Source organism: Dromiciops gliroides, chromosome 4 (genome assembly GCF_019393635.1).
Source record: "Dromiciops gliroides isolate mDroGli1 chromosome 4, mDroGli1.pri, whole genome shotgun sequence".
NCBI classification, from domain to species: Eukaryota; Metazoa; Chordata; class Mammalia; order Microbiotheria; family Microbiotheriidae; genus Dromiciops; species Dromiciops gliroides.
In genome coordinates, this window is record NC_057864.1 from 246,992,722 (window position 1) to 247,006,371 (window position 13,650).

Here is a 13,650-nt window from a genome sequence, read left to right on the forward strand (position 1 = left end):
ATCCAGGTCTTCCTGTCTCCAATGCTGACTCTCTGTTTACAGTGTGATATGGTCTCTCTTATAATTATCATATATCTAAGAATTAAAGAAACTAAAATGCATAAACCCTCTTGTTTCAGGGATTCAAGCATACTGAATGGGGGATAAGAAAAGGCAGTTTGTAAATTTATAATGTAAGTAGTGAGAGATAAACATGTTATTTACACAGGAACCCTTAACTGGATTGACAAGCTTTATATTGCAAACTTTCCACTGATCACTCCTACTAATAAGAAAGGTCACATATATAAAGATAAGTGTTTTATTTTAAAAACTGATATTGAGAACGCTGTATGATTTCTCTTTAATCCAAACAAATTAAATTTTATTTTAATTTGGGGGGAGGGTTCTGAGGTGAAGAGATTCATCTAGAGCTCTATGGAGGCAAGTTACCTTTCCCAAGGTCCCATAGTATGTGTCAGAGGTCGGATATGAATTCATAACTCACCTTCTGTCTTCAGAGGCAGCTTGGTGACTATAGTGATAGAGCTGGACCTTGAATCAGGAAGACCTAAATTTAAATTCAGCCTCAGACACTTACTAGCTCTGTGACCCAAAGCAAATCACTTAAACTTTCTCAGCCTCAATTTCTTCATCTGTAAAATGGAAATAAAGTAACATCTACCTCCCAGGACTTATTAGAGGATCAAATGAGAAAATACTGTAAAGCATTTTGGAAGCCCTAAAGGGATGTACAAATACTAGCTATTATTATTATTCGCTATGACTTGTAATAGCTATTATTTTTTGTAAACCTTTGTACTGAAATATATAATGAATCTTAAATGATTATCCCACTATTAGAGTAAGAAATGTAGTGTCCATGTTGGCTATTAAATTGATCTGAAAGCCCTTACCTTGGTTTTTAGGTGATTTAAAACATTTATCAGATCAATTGCATTGCATTTTGAACCGACCCAGTGAAAGAGCTGAAAACTCCTGTTCAGCTGTTGTATAAGCTTCCATCTTGTATGATCTTAAGTTCTGAATGAAATAGGACTCCTTTTTTGTTGTTGTTGCATAATCTCTATGGATGGTAGGTTTTTGGAGATTTAATTTATAAACCTGTTTGTTTGTATTTTTCAAAGTTTTATTTTTATTTTGTTTAAAGGATGTAGGCTGCAAATGGAGGACATTCTCCAGCAGCAATATGGCTCAACTTTCGAATTTTACTTATATTCATTCATGAGATCAGAAGAAAGTTTAAAATGAAAATTATTATGCAATTAACGGAAAACTCAATCAACTAATTCGCCGGACAAAAAAGCATTTAGATTGAAATTTAATTTAAATGTAGATTTCTAATTCGCTGAAAAAAATAAAATCCTATTTTAAAAAGGCACTTAACAAAAAAGGGTAAAAATAATCCCAGTCCTCAAAAGACTCAGTCTGATAGGGGAGAGCAAAAACTAGGTACATAAGAGCTATATACATTGTAGATGGGAGGTCGTCTCAACGGGAAGTCACTAGCAGCTGTGGGGTGAGGAGTGGGGAAGGCCTACAGAAGATGAGAATTGAACTGAGTCTTGAAGGAAGCCAGAGAAACCAGGAGATAAAGGGGAGGAAGGAGAGCATTCCAGGCATGGGGGAAAGCCGAGGCAGAGGCACGAAGACGGGAGATGGGAGTGCTCTGTGAGAGCCAATAGACCAGTGCAGTATGTGGAGGGAAGCCGAGGGTACTTGGGAAGGCTCTCTCATAAAACAACGCATTTGAAAGCGTCGATTTCAGAGCTCTTCAATTTAGTTGACCCATGAAATGGAGCTATAGACTACATAGATGTGTATATGTTCCCTCTGTGAGATTTCAAGTTGTAAACAAAAGCCCTTCCCAGCATTCTCAGCTTGTGGGGACTTTTAATTTGACACATGTAAGTGACTCAGCCGTCTGGCTTTAAGCTAGGGGCGGGGAGTGTGGCTACTGCAGCATAAACAGTGGGGATTCGGGCTCTGCGCCGGGGCGCAACCTTTGCCTCTTTTAAAGGGTGGATTCCCAGTGTCCAGAATGACAGAGCGGCCAGGAACACAGCAGTGAAAAGTAAGTCACTGTGTGGGTTGCGCTGGAGGGCTGTGGATGGCTGCAGGGGAGCTGGGGGGCCGGGAAGGAGTCTAAGTTTCCTATCGTGCGCTCGCTCTCTCGCTCGCTTCCTCGCTCACTGGAGTCTTTTTGTGCGATTCCGCCGAAAGAAAAAAAAAATGGGACGGGGCAGAAGCGGAAACCCGAGCTGCCATGCGAGGCTGGGGCTACACCGGGACACTTCGTCTGTATTTCTCTAGCAGAGAAGATGCCGGTAAATACATGGACATAAGTGTGGCCACGGGAACGCTAGCCCCCGACCCGTGCGCGTAGGGACGCACGGAGATCCTCTAAATCCGAAAGCTAGGAAGAATCGAGTTTCTTTTATACGGTTGAAGTTCAGCGGAAGCCTCTAGCTCGCCCTTAGAGAAATGATGAGAGCACAGTCTCTGTGGTTTTCGGGGGGCATTTTGTAAAATGCCCCTTGTCGTTTCCTTGGGGTCATAAGAAACGTCGTATACAGGGACGGGTCATAGGCTGCTCGTGAAATAAGCAAACTCTGTATGGGGGCACGTCCGATCACTTCTCCCCCAGACTCTCCTCCGGTATCCTCCCTTAACCCCCTCCCCCAGCTCCCAAACCTTACCGGCTTGTATCACTTAGCCCCCAGGCTCGGAATACAAACGATAACTAACGCTTCTAGTTGTAGTTTTCTTTTAAACAAAGCCAACCCTCTTTCATTGAAAACTTGATTATTTTCAAGTTCTTTTCAGGTTAGCAGGCCTAACCTTGCTTTATTGCCAAATAAAATTACTAGAAGAGCTCAAGTAGTTTAGAATTTGCTGTTCTGGGATTGCCCGGGCTTGATCATACCTCTGCTGTGTAGAATAGAAAGGGATTTGCAGAGCAAATTAGCAGCATAAATAAGACTGTAGGAGGAATGCTTAACCTGCTTATGAGAACAAACTTTTAAGTGCTTTATGCACCGATTTATGTAAAAACTACTATAGAAGGGGCAGTGGATAGAGCACCGGCCCTGGAGTCTGGAGTACCTGAGTTCAAATGTGGCTTTAGATACTTGACAAGTACTAGCTGTGTGACCCTGGGCAAGTCATTTAACCCTAATTGCCTCACCAAAAACCAAACAAACAAACAAAAAACAAAACCAAACCAAAAAACCCCCAAACCTAGTATAGATACTTTCTTCACACACAAAATGAATTGTAAAGAGGAATGGGGGGGGGGGCGGAGTGGATAAAGCACCGGCCCTGAATTCAGGAGTACCTGAGTTCAAATCCGGCCTCAGACACTTGACACTTACTAGCTGTGTGACCCTGGGCAAGTCACTTAACCCCCATTGCCCTGCAAAAAAAAAAAGAGGAATAGGAGGGACTGGACCCGTGATTTCCGTCTACCCATGGGGATAACTTGACAACTTCATCACAATTAATAGTCTTAGAGAGTTGCCTAGAGCATATAAAAGTTAAGTGACTTGACCAGGGTGACACAGTTAGTACTGTCCAAGGCAGGATATGAAACCAGGCCTTCTTGGTTTTGAGTCTGTTTTTCTATTCATCATGCCACACTGACTAATTGTAAATAATATAAGAAAAATGGGGTGCCAGATAAAGGTGCTCTAAAAGGCTAAGTATTGCTGGGAAGCTGTCCCAGTTTTAATGCCTTTGGGGGCAAAGTTTTATCCTCTTCACTTCTTGGAATTTTAAGAGTGCCAAAATGCACCCCAGAATGCCTTAGAAGAATAAAAAGTTCCTGATTTGTCTCCAACCTACATTTCCCTCTTTTCTCTGGATCTTGATTAGAAGCCTTGACCATCAAGTAGGAAAGGAATATAGTGAAGAAGTGGGATGAGCAGAGGGAAGGGGGATACTTATGGTATCCCCTGCATCTAGGGGCTGTTTATCAGCTAATCTGACATCTTAAAGCTCCTGCCAGGACTGTCTCTGCTTTATACAATGTCTGCTGTCACACTGGGCACTCCCATATCTGCCAATCATTCTCAATTCTAAGATCAAGGCATAACCTCTAGGAGTAACTGGGGACATCTCCTATCCCCTTTAGGACCTATCTCTGTTTTACTGATCTCTCCAGTCTCAGTTTGGCCATTATCTTTCATCCCTGGAGTTAGAGGACCTGGGTTCAGATCCTATCTGTGGCACTTGCATTGGGCACCCATCCAACTCTGGATCTATGATCCTTTGGTCATTCTTTGCCTCTATAATTCTGCCCCTATCTTTCTCCTGCATTCTTTCTGTAGCCCTGGGCTTTTTCATTCCCAGCCTGGACTTTGTTCTAGGATAACTGGACTTAGAGAAGTTTAGAAAAGTTCTTTGTCGGCATTATTAAAATATCATACGCATTTTCTGGTTCTAGACCCCAAGAGAGACATATCAGAGAAGGGCAGCTAGTCTGATTAAAGGCATTTTCATTTGAGGATATATTTAAAAATAGGATCCTAGAGGCTAGAAAGATCAAGTCTGAGGAGGGATGTGGTCACATTTTTTAAATTCATGAAGCACAGATGTTTTTCACCAGATCCTGGGATACTCACTAGGGGGCCAGCCCCTTGGAAGCTTGGAATAAACAGATTTAGGACAAAAGGGGGAAGTATTGATTTACACAGTAGTAGGGCTGGGCTCTGAGGTGGTAAGAGCTAAAAATATGAATAGGACAGCTAGATGGTCTGAAGTCAGGAAGAGCCCTCTTCCTGAGTTCAAATGTGGTCTCAGTCACTTATTAGCTGTGTGACTCTGGGCAAGTCACTTCACCCTGCTTGCTTCAGTTCCTCTTTCTGCTTAAAAAAATGAACTGGAGGAGGAAATGGCAAACTACTTTAGTATCTTTGCCAAGAAAACCCCAAATGGGGTCAGGAAGAGTTGGACACAACTGAAATGACTAAACAACAACAATAACAATAACAACACAATTTGAATAGATTTAAGGTAGAGACTGGACCTGTGATTTCATTAGTTATGGAATTTCTTGATCGGAGAACTCCCTCTACCAATACAAGGTGGCGCCATCTTTGTAGTTTATAGTCTCAGGGAGTTGTGTAAAACATTGAGAGGTTATGGTTAGGTCATTTGCTCTGGGTCACACAGTGAATCTATATATCAGAGGTGAGCCATTAATGCAGGTCCTTGGGGCTCTGAGGCCAACCATCTATCCACTACACTACCCTTCCTCTTTAAGAAGGGTTTAGATAGGGGCAGCTAGGTGGCGCAATGGATAAAGCACTGGCCTTGGATTCAGGAGTACCCGAGTTCAAATCCTGCCTCAGACACTTGACACTTAACTAGCTGTGTGATCCTGGGTAAGTCACTTAGCCCTCATTGCCCTGCAAAAATTTAAAAAAAAAAAAAGAAGGATTTAGATAAATTCATGGATTTTAGATTGTAGAATTTTTGTGTCTTTCTTAACTTTTTGTGTTTGACATCACACACATGTAAAATTCATGCCCTATCTAAAAATGTCACTTTGTACCTCTAGCAGAAAAAGAACATTGAACTAAATTGACTATCAGTAAAGGGGTATAGCTCCCTACAAAAAAAAAAAAAAAAGACTGGATCTCCTAAACTCTCTCAGGCTCATGGGTGGTCCCACCCTGATTGGCACAGGAGCTTTGACTTGCTCTTTTTCCAACTTGGACTGGTTCATCTTTCCTTAGTGACCTGGCAGGTTCCACACTGCTGGGGGCACACCATATTAATACCAACATTAATGTGTACATCTGATCATCTTAGCCCACTGCAACTCAGAACTCCCAAACTCAAGAGATCCACCCGCCTCAGCCTTATTGCAGAGATTACAGGTGTGTAGCCCTACACCCAGTTAGTTTGGAATTTTTATAAAGATGGTGGAATAGGGGGCAACTAGGTGGTGCAGTGGATAAAGCACCAGCCCTGGATTCTGGAGGACCTGAGTTCAAATTCAGTCTCAGACACTTGATACTTACTAGCTGTGTGACCCTGGGCAAGTCACTTAACTCTCATTGCCCTGCCAAAAAAAAGAAAGAAAAAAAGAAAGATAGACAGATGGATAGATAGAAAAAAGAAAAGATGGTGGAATGGTGGAGAGAAGAAGCCTTACTAAAGGGAGCCACTCTATGATTTTCTTTTCTCGGGGACCCAGAATTCATAGCTAGCCATTATGTAGGAACATATCATTCCTAGAGTCTTAGAGATGAAAGAGACCTCAGGAGTTATTTCACAGCCCTGTATGTGAACAATTCCCTACACAACACACCTGACAAATGGGCATCCAGTCTTGACTGATAATGACATGGACCCCACTACCTCCCAAAGTAGCCCATTCTACTTTTGGATATCTTTCATTGTTGAGAAGTCTTATCTTATATCCAGCCTAACTTCCACCCATTGTTCCTCGTTCGGTCCTGTGGGACCAAGCAGAGCAAGTCTAATACTTCTCTCATAAATGGCATTTGAATTATTTAAGATGATCAAACAAGGTAATATGTCTAGCACTTTGCAAATCTTAGTAGCATCTAAATGCTGCTAGCTATTACTGAAGACAGCTGTCTTTCTCCTCCCTTGCCCTCCCGTCTTTTCTTCAAGCTAAACCTCCTCCTAAGTTCCTTCAGCTGCTCTTCATTGGACATGATCTTGGGGCCCTTCACCATCCTCACTGATATCCTCTGGTATTTTTTTTTTCTTTTTTTTTGTGGGGCAATGGGGGTTAAGTGACTTGCCCAGGGTCACACAGCTAGTAAGTGTCAAGTGTCTGAGGCCGGATTTGAACTCAGGTACTCCTGAATCCAGGGCCAGTGCTCTATCCACTGCGCCACCTAGCTGCCCCTCACTGATATCCTCTGGACGCTGGCTCAGGCCCCTAGTAAGAGGCAGCTAGATGGAACAGTGGATAGAGCTCAGAACTTGGAGTCGGGAAGACTTGAATTTAAACTCAGCATCAGACCCTTACTAGCCACTTAACCTCTGTCTCGGCTTCCTCTTCTTTAAAATAAGAATAATAATAGCACCTATTTCACAGGGTGCTTGTGATGATCAAAAGATATAATATTTGTAAAGTGTTTTATAAACCCAGGGGGCAGCTAGCTGGCACAGTAGATAGAGAACTGGGCTTGGAATCAAGAAGACTCATCTTTCTGAATTGAAATCTGGTTTCAGACACTAGCTATGTGACCCTGGGCAAGACTTAATCCTGTTTACCTCAGTTTCTTCAGCTGTAAAATGAGCTGGATGGGGGCAGCTAGGTGGTGCAGTGGAGAGAGCACTGACCCTGGATTCAGGAGGACCTGAATTCAAATCTGGCCTCAGGCACTTGACACTTACTAGTTGTGTGACCATGGGCAAGTCACTTAACCCTCATTGCTCCCCCCCCCCCAATGAGCTGGAGAAGGAAATGGCAAACCATTCCAGTATCTCTGCTAAGAAGCCCCCCTCCCCAGAAGTCCACTGAAATGACTAAACAACAGCAAACAAAACTGCAAACCTTAAATTCATGTATAAATGCTAGCTGTTATTAAGTTGTTAAGACTAATTTGGATCTACTCCTGCCAGGAAACAAGTGGAAGAACTATGTGCAACAGAATAAAATGTAATAAGGATACATAAATTTTTTTAAAAAACCAACTGCACAGTATAGAAGTTAGTACTATTCTCCTAGTGTTGTGAGGATCAAATGAGCTAGCATATGGAAAATACTCTGCAAACCTTAAACTCATAGAAAAGCTCAGTATTCTTATTATGGGTGCCCTGGATTGACCTTTTGAGAAACTAAGACACAGGATTGAATCAAATACTCCAGTTGCAATTTAACCAGGGTAGACAACAACAGTGGGCTTATCGCTAGTTCAGTACAGTACCTGGCACATAGTGGGTGCTAAATCAATGTTTGTCAGTTGATTGATTGGCATTCTGTTTCTTAGTCTAAGATTGCATCATTGGGTTCTGGCTGTCATAGCACTCTGTTGACTTTCTGAGTTTGTCCCCCCTGGGTCTTTTGCAGATGAATTTCCTGCATTTTCTACCTTTTCTTTGTGTAATTGATTTCTTAACCCCAAGCATAAGATTTTACATTGATCTCTATCAAAATTCATCTAGTTAGTTGCCCCCCGATGTTCTGACCTATTAAGAATTTTTCTAAAATCTTAGCTGATATCTAGCATTTAACTATCTTTCCAAGCTGTGTCACTTACAAGTTTGACGCAGCTTGGCCATCTGTACCTTTCACTGACAAAAGTGTTAAATAGCATAAACTCCAGGAGCAGCAGACTAAAAACTAATGCAGGCATCTTCTCTGTTTCCTTTCTAATGATATCATTCTTATCTGTTCATAAAAGTCAGTTTGAAGGACTTCTACTTGATAGCATGTTCTAACAATGCTTCTTTGCTTAGTTTGTTAGTTTTTACTTGAAATAGGGGTGGGGACTGGGCTTGTGATATCATTGACATAGGGAGCTGCTATAGTGAAGGACTTCCTTTATCAAGGCAGGTTGGTGCCTTTTCTTCTCTTTTCCTCTCTTCTCACCTCTCCTCTCCTTTTTTCTCCTCCTTCTCTCAATTCTTCTCCCCTCCCCTTTCCTCTTCTCTCCTCTCTTTTCCCCTTCTTTACCATCCCCTTCCCTCCCCTGTCCTCTGTTACCTAGAACACTGAGGGTTTAAGTGACTTGCCCAGGGTCACAAAGTCAAGAGCTATTGGAGGCAAGACTTCAGCCCAGGTCTTATTGGCTTCAAGGTCACTGTACCATTCAGTCTTTCTCCTCAAATGTTCTGTACTTCTCACTTTTAATTAATTGGTACTGTCCTTTGCCACCGATTTAGTGTCTATTAGGGAATTAATGATATTTTCTAGATCATAGATCTAGAGCTGGATGGGACCTCAGAGCTCATACAGTCTACCCTCCTCCCATTTTAGAGATAAGGAAACAGAGGCAGATGAGATGTAGAAGGCATGCAATTTTTCTGAAAAAGATCTGGGGGTTTTAGAGGACTACCAAATCAACAAGTCCATGGTGTGATGTGACCAAAAAAAGTAAAATGCCAGAAGTCATGCAAATAGCAGGTATCAGGAACAGGATTTGAACCCAGGTCCTTTGACTGCTCTTTATACTGTATATTGCTGCCTCTCTGTATTTCTTTTCAAATAATCTCTACTACAAATTCTTAGTTAATCTGGACTGGCTTTCTTATAGATTAATTTAAATTAGTGAGGTTTAATGATATTTTCATATGTATAATTGTTTTTGTATTGTTAATTGTAATGTTAGACCTGGCATATCTGTGAAATCATATGTGTTTTATCCTTCCACAATGTTAGCCTCTATCTGCTATCAGGTTATTTGACGTTAGAGAATTGGTGGAGGGGATGATCAATCAGTCAATCAACAAACATCTATTAAGCACCTATTAAATGCCAGTGACTGCTAGGCACTTGGAATAATAATAATAAAAAACATTTAAAAAGACAGTCCTTGCCCTCAAAGAGTTTTCAATTTAAAGAAGAAGATAGGGGGAAGCTAGGTGGTACAGTAGATAAAGCACTGGCCCTGGATTTAGGAGGGACTGAGTTCAAATCCAGCCTCAGAGACTGGACACTTACTAGCTGTGTGACCCTGGGCAAGTCACTTAACCCTCACTGCCCCACAAAAAAAAAAAAAAGAAGACAACATGCAAACAAATATTTACAAAGCAAGTTATTTAGCAGGTAAATAGGAAATTAACAGAGGGAAGGTACTGGAATTCAGAGAGCAGTTAGGTAGTACAGTGAATGGAGCACCACTAGGCCTGGAGTCAGGAAGACTCATCTTCCTGAGTTCAAATCTGGCCTTCAACACTTAGTAGCTGTGTGATCCTGGACAAGTCACCCTGTTCACCTCAGTTTCCTCATCTGTAAAAGGAGCCAGAGAAGGGAATGGCAAACCACCAGTATGTTTGCCAAGAAAACCTCAAATGGGGTCACGAATAGTCAGACACTACTGGAATGACTCAACAACAACAACAACAGGGAAAGCTTCCAGTAAAAGATGAGATTTTAGTTGGGACTTAAAGAAGCCAGGGAGATCAGAGTGGTGGAGAGAGAGCCTTCCACACATGGGGGGACAGCCAGAGAAAATACCTGGAGCCAAGGACTGGATGATTTAGGAAATTATTATGTATTTTTGGTTGCAAGAAAAAAAATATTACAGGAAGTTTGAAATAGCATCTTACTTAAATTCATCCTATAGCTATACATTAAAATCACGCCTACTTAATAAAAACTTTGAAAATCACCACTTCCCCTCGTGTCCCAAATAGCCTTTTAAAACATGGAACTGCACGCCTAGTACCCCTAGAAAACACACACACAAATACCTTGGCGCCTTTACAGAGGAAATGTTTCCTGGAAGCATAGATCACTCCCTCCTCCTAGCACTGAACCCACCCGCAGCTCCAGCCTCAGTGGCCTGGCTGGCTGACAGCACTCCTGTCCGCATTCCAGCCTGCATTCCCACCCTGACCTTTGCCAGCGGGTTGGAGCCATCTCCTCCCCAGCTGAAACAAGCAACCACTCTCTCCCCACCGGGTCTTCTTCCAACCAAACAAGAAGAGAGAAACTGCATTCCTTTGAGCTGCTTTCCAAATGAACGACAGGTTTCTTTAAAAGAATAAATAAGATAAAGCAGGTATGGTGAAGAAAGACCATACCTGCCTGCACACAGGCCACTGCCTATTAAGCCAGGGTGAGTCATTTCAGTTAGAGGCAAGTCAGGTAAACTGTTTGCAAAAGATCGAAAAATCTAAGAGCTTCTCACAGCTATTTCAGGAAACAGACAGCAAGGCTTGGCACACCAGCATCAAACACAAGCGTCTTCAGGGTATTTCAGGCCACCGGGGATGATCAGGTGGCTTCCTGTGGACATGGTCCAAGGGTTATAGGTTCATCCCTCAGGTCACAGAAACAGAATTTACAGGGTCTGTGAAGGAACTTGAGAAGCAAAACATGTTTTCGTTTCAAACATTGTTTTTAAAGCCTTGAAGAGGAGATAATTTTCCCATATTGGGAAATTCGTTTCTCTAGAAATTCTTCATGTTGCTTTATTTCCAATATTGTCTTTAAGCCTACAAAGAAAAAATGACAATCATAATCTTTTGCTTGAAGATGCTTCTTAAATCTCCTTTCGGCTTTGTCTAAGGTGAAGCAGCTCAGTGCTTCTCATCTCTTGTTATTGCTTCTCTTTAACCCTTTAAACACCCTTTGGTTTTCTTTGCATCATCTAATAATAATAGCTAGCATTTATAGGGCATTTCCATGTTTTCAAAGTGCTTTACAAATATCATATCATTTGATCCCCACAACAACCCTGGGAGGAGGATACCATAGGAGAGGCAGAGAGTAAATGACTTGCCCATGGTCACTCAGCTAATAAGTATCTGAGGTAGGATTTGCACTCATCTTCCTGATTCCAGGTCCAGTAATCTATGCACTATGCCATTTAGCTGCCTTTCAAATTCTCGTGATCATTTTTGTTGTGGTGCTTAGTATAGTGATTGGCAGTGGAGTTGGTGCTTAATAAATACTGGTTGACTGGTGCCTGTCACTTATCCTAGTGCTTTTAATCTGATTAGGGTGGAGATTTTTAGTGGCTTGCTATAGACCATGCCCCTTTTAATGCTTACCAAATAATGTTTGCTTCATTTAATTATAGTGGCTACCCTTGTTAATTTTTTTTTCTTTAATACCAAATAAGATAGTATTTTTAAAATGCTTAGGATGGGCCTGACACATAATAGGTGCTATCTAAATGCTTATTCCTTTCCCCTGCCTCTTCATATGCAGACAATACAGTTGCTCTGCATTTTGTATTTGTTGTTGGTTTCGGTCATTTCAGGTCCTTTTTCTGATCCCATTTGGGGTTTTCTTGGCAAAGATACTGGAGTGGTTTGCCATTTCCTTCTACAACTTGTTTTACAGATGAGGAAACTAAGGCAAACAGAGTAAAGTGACTTGCCCAAGGTCACACAGCTAGTAAGTGTCTGAGGTAAAATTTGAAAGTAGGTCCTCCTGATTCCAGGGCTGGCACTCTATCCACTGTGCCACCCAGCCAACCCCATCTGGTCCTAGTGTTGTTTAAAGAAGGAAGTAGGAAGTAAGAATGGTAGTATCAACCTTCCACTGTCCTTGTCTGCTGCTTTTAACTTTATTCTTATTGTCAGAGCCATTGTTTTCATCAGAGGTGGAAATAAGTAGCAAGAAATACAATAGGTGACCTGGAAGTAAAGACAGCCATACTAGGTCTCTAAGATGCCCAGTCTATATAGTGCTAATGCTGGTATTAAGTACTTAGAGTTTTAGTGACTCAGAGTCAGGAAGTTCTTGATTATCTAGCCTAACAATCCATGCCCTCCCCCATTTAAAAAATAGAATTGGGGTCAGCTAGGTGGTGTAGTGGATAGAGCACTGGCCCTGGATTCAGGAGTACCTGAGTTCAAATCCGGCCTCAGACACTTAACACTTACTAGCTGTGTGACCCTGGGCAAGTCACTTAACCCCAATTGCCTCACCAAAAAAAAAAAAAAAAAGAATTTGTATTGATAGCGTTGGTTTTTTTAAATATCTCTTATATTTACCTGTGTTTTCCCACACCCTTCCAGGGAGCAATCCTGTATAACAAAGAATTAAGGGTAGTTTAAAAATAGAAGAAGAAATAAAGGAAAAAATAAGCAAAACTAAGCACTTCCTTGAAAAAGTCTGAAGTTATATGCAATGTTCCACATCCAGGAAGCCTCCCCTCACCCCTAAATTCTGCAAATTAAGGGGACCAAGGGGTGGTACATATCTCCTTATATCTCTTCTCTGGGACTCCACTTGTGTATAAGGATTTCTGAGTAGTCATCTTCCAACCCTACAGTTGTTCTTTCCATTTACATTGATGTAGTCATCGTGTATTCTGTTTCTTGGCTTTGCTTATTTCACTTTGTATCAGTTCATGTAAGTCTTTCCATGTTTCTCTGTTTTCATCATGTCCATCATTTCTTTTTTTGTTTTGTTTTGTTTTGGCGGGGCAATGGGGGGTTAAGTGACTTGTGCAGGGTCAAAACAGCTAGTAAGTGTCAAGTGTCTGAGGTCAGATTTGAACTCAGGTCCTCCTGAATCCAGGGCCGGTGCTTTATCCACTATGTCCATCATTTCTTACAGCACACTACTATTGCATTACATTCTTGTATCACAATTTTTTTTTTTTTAGCATTCCTCAGTCAATGGGAATCTACTTTGTTTTCAGTCCTTTGCTACTACAAAAACATGATGCTATAAATATTTTGATGCACTCGGAACCTTTTTTTGGGTCAATGACCTGCTTAGTGTATATGCCTCATAGTGGAATCTCTGCATTCATTCTAGGGAATGTACATTTTTGGCTGAACTTTCATGACCTGTTTCATCTAGAAAATAAACTTAAATTTTCGATTTCAAATTCAATTAAATTTCAATTTAAGCAAATTTTCAAAAAACCATATTCCCCAAGCACAAGAAAAAGGAAGATAAGAGACGAGAGTTCATGTGAAAAAAGAGTGTAGGTTGTAATGGAAAACAAATTCGAACATGACTTAATGTGATATATG

At 41.4% G+C, this 13,650-nt stretch overlaps 1 protein-coding gene across 1 annotated transcript in view; it reads left to right on the forward strand.

Annotated features, from left to right (window-relative positions):
• Positions 1 to 1,948: 1,948 nt before the first annotated feature.
• KCTD20 (potassium channel tetramerization domain containing 20) overlaps positions 1,949 to 13,650 on the forward strand; it is a 71,154-nt gene continuing 59,452 nt past the window's right edge. The window contains 1 exon segment of the mRNA XM_043962493.1: positions 1,949 to 2,074. The gene's annotated coding sequence lies outside the window, so the exon portion shown is untranslated.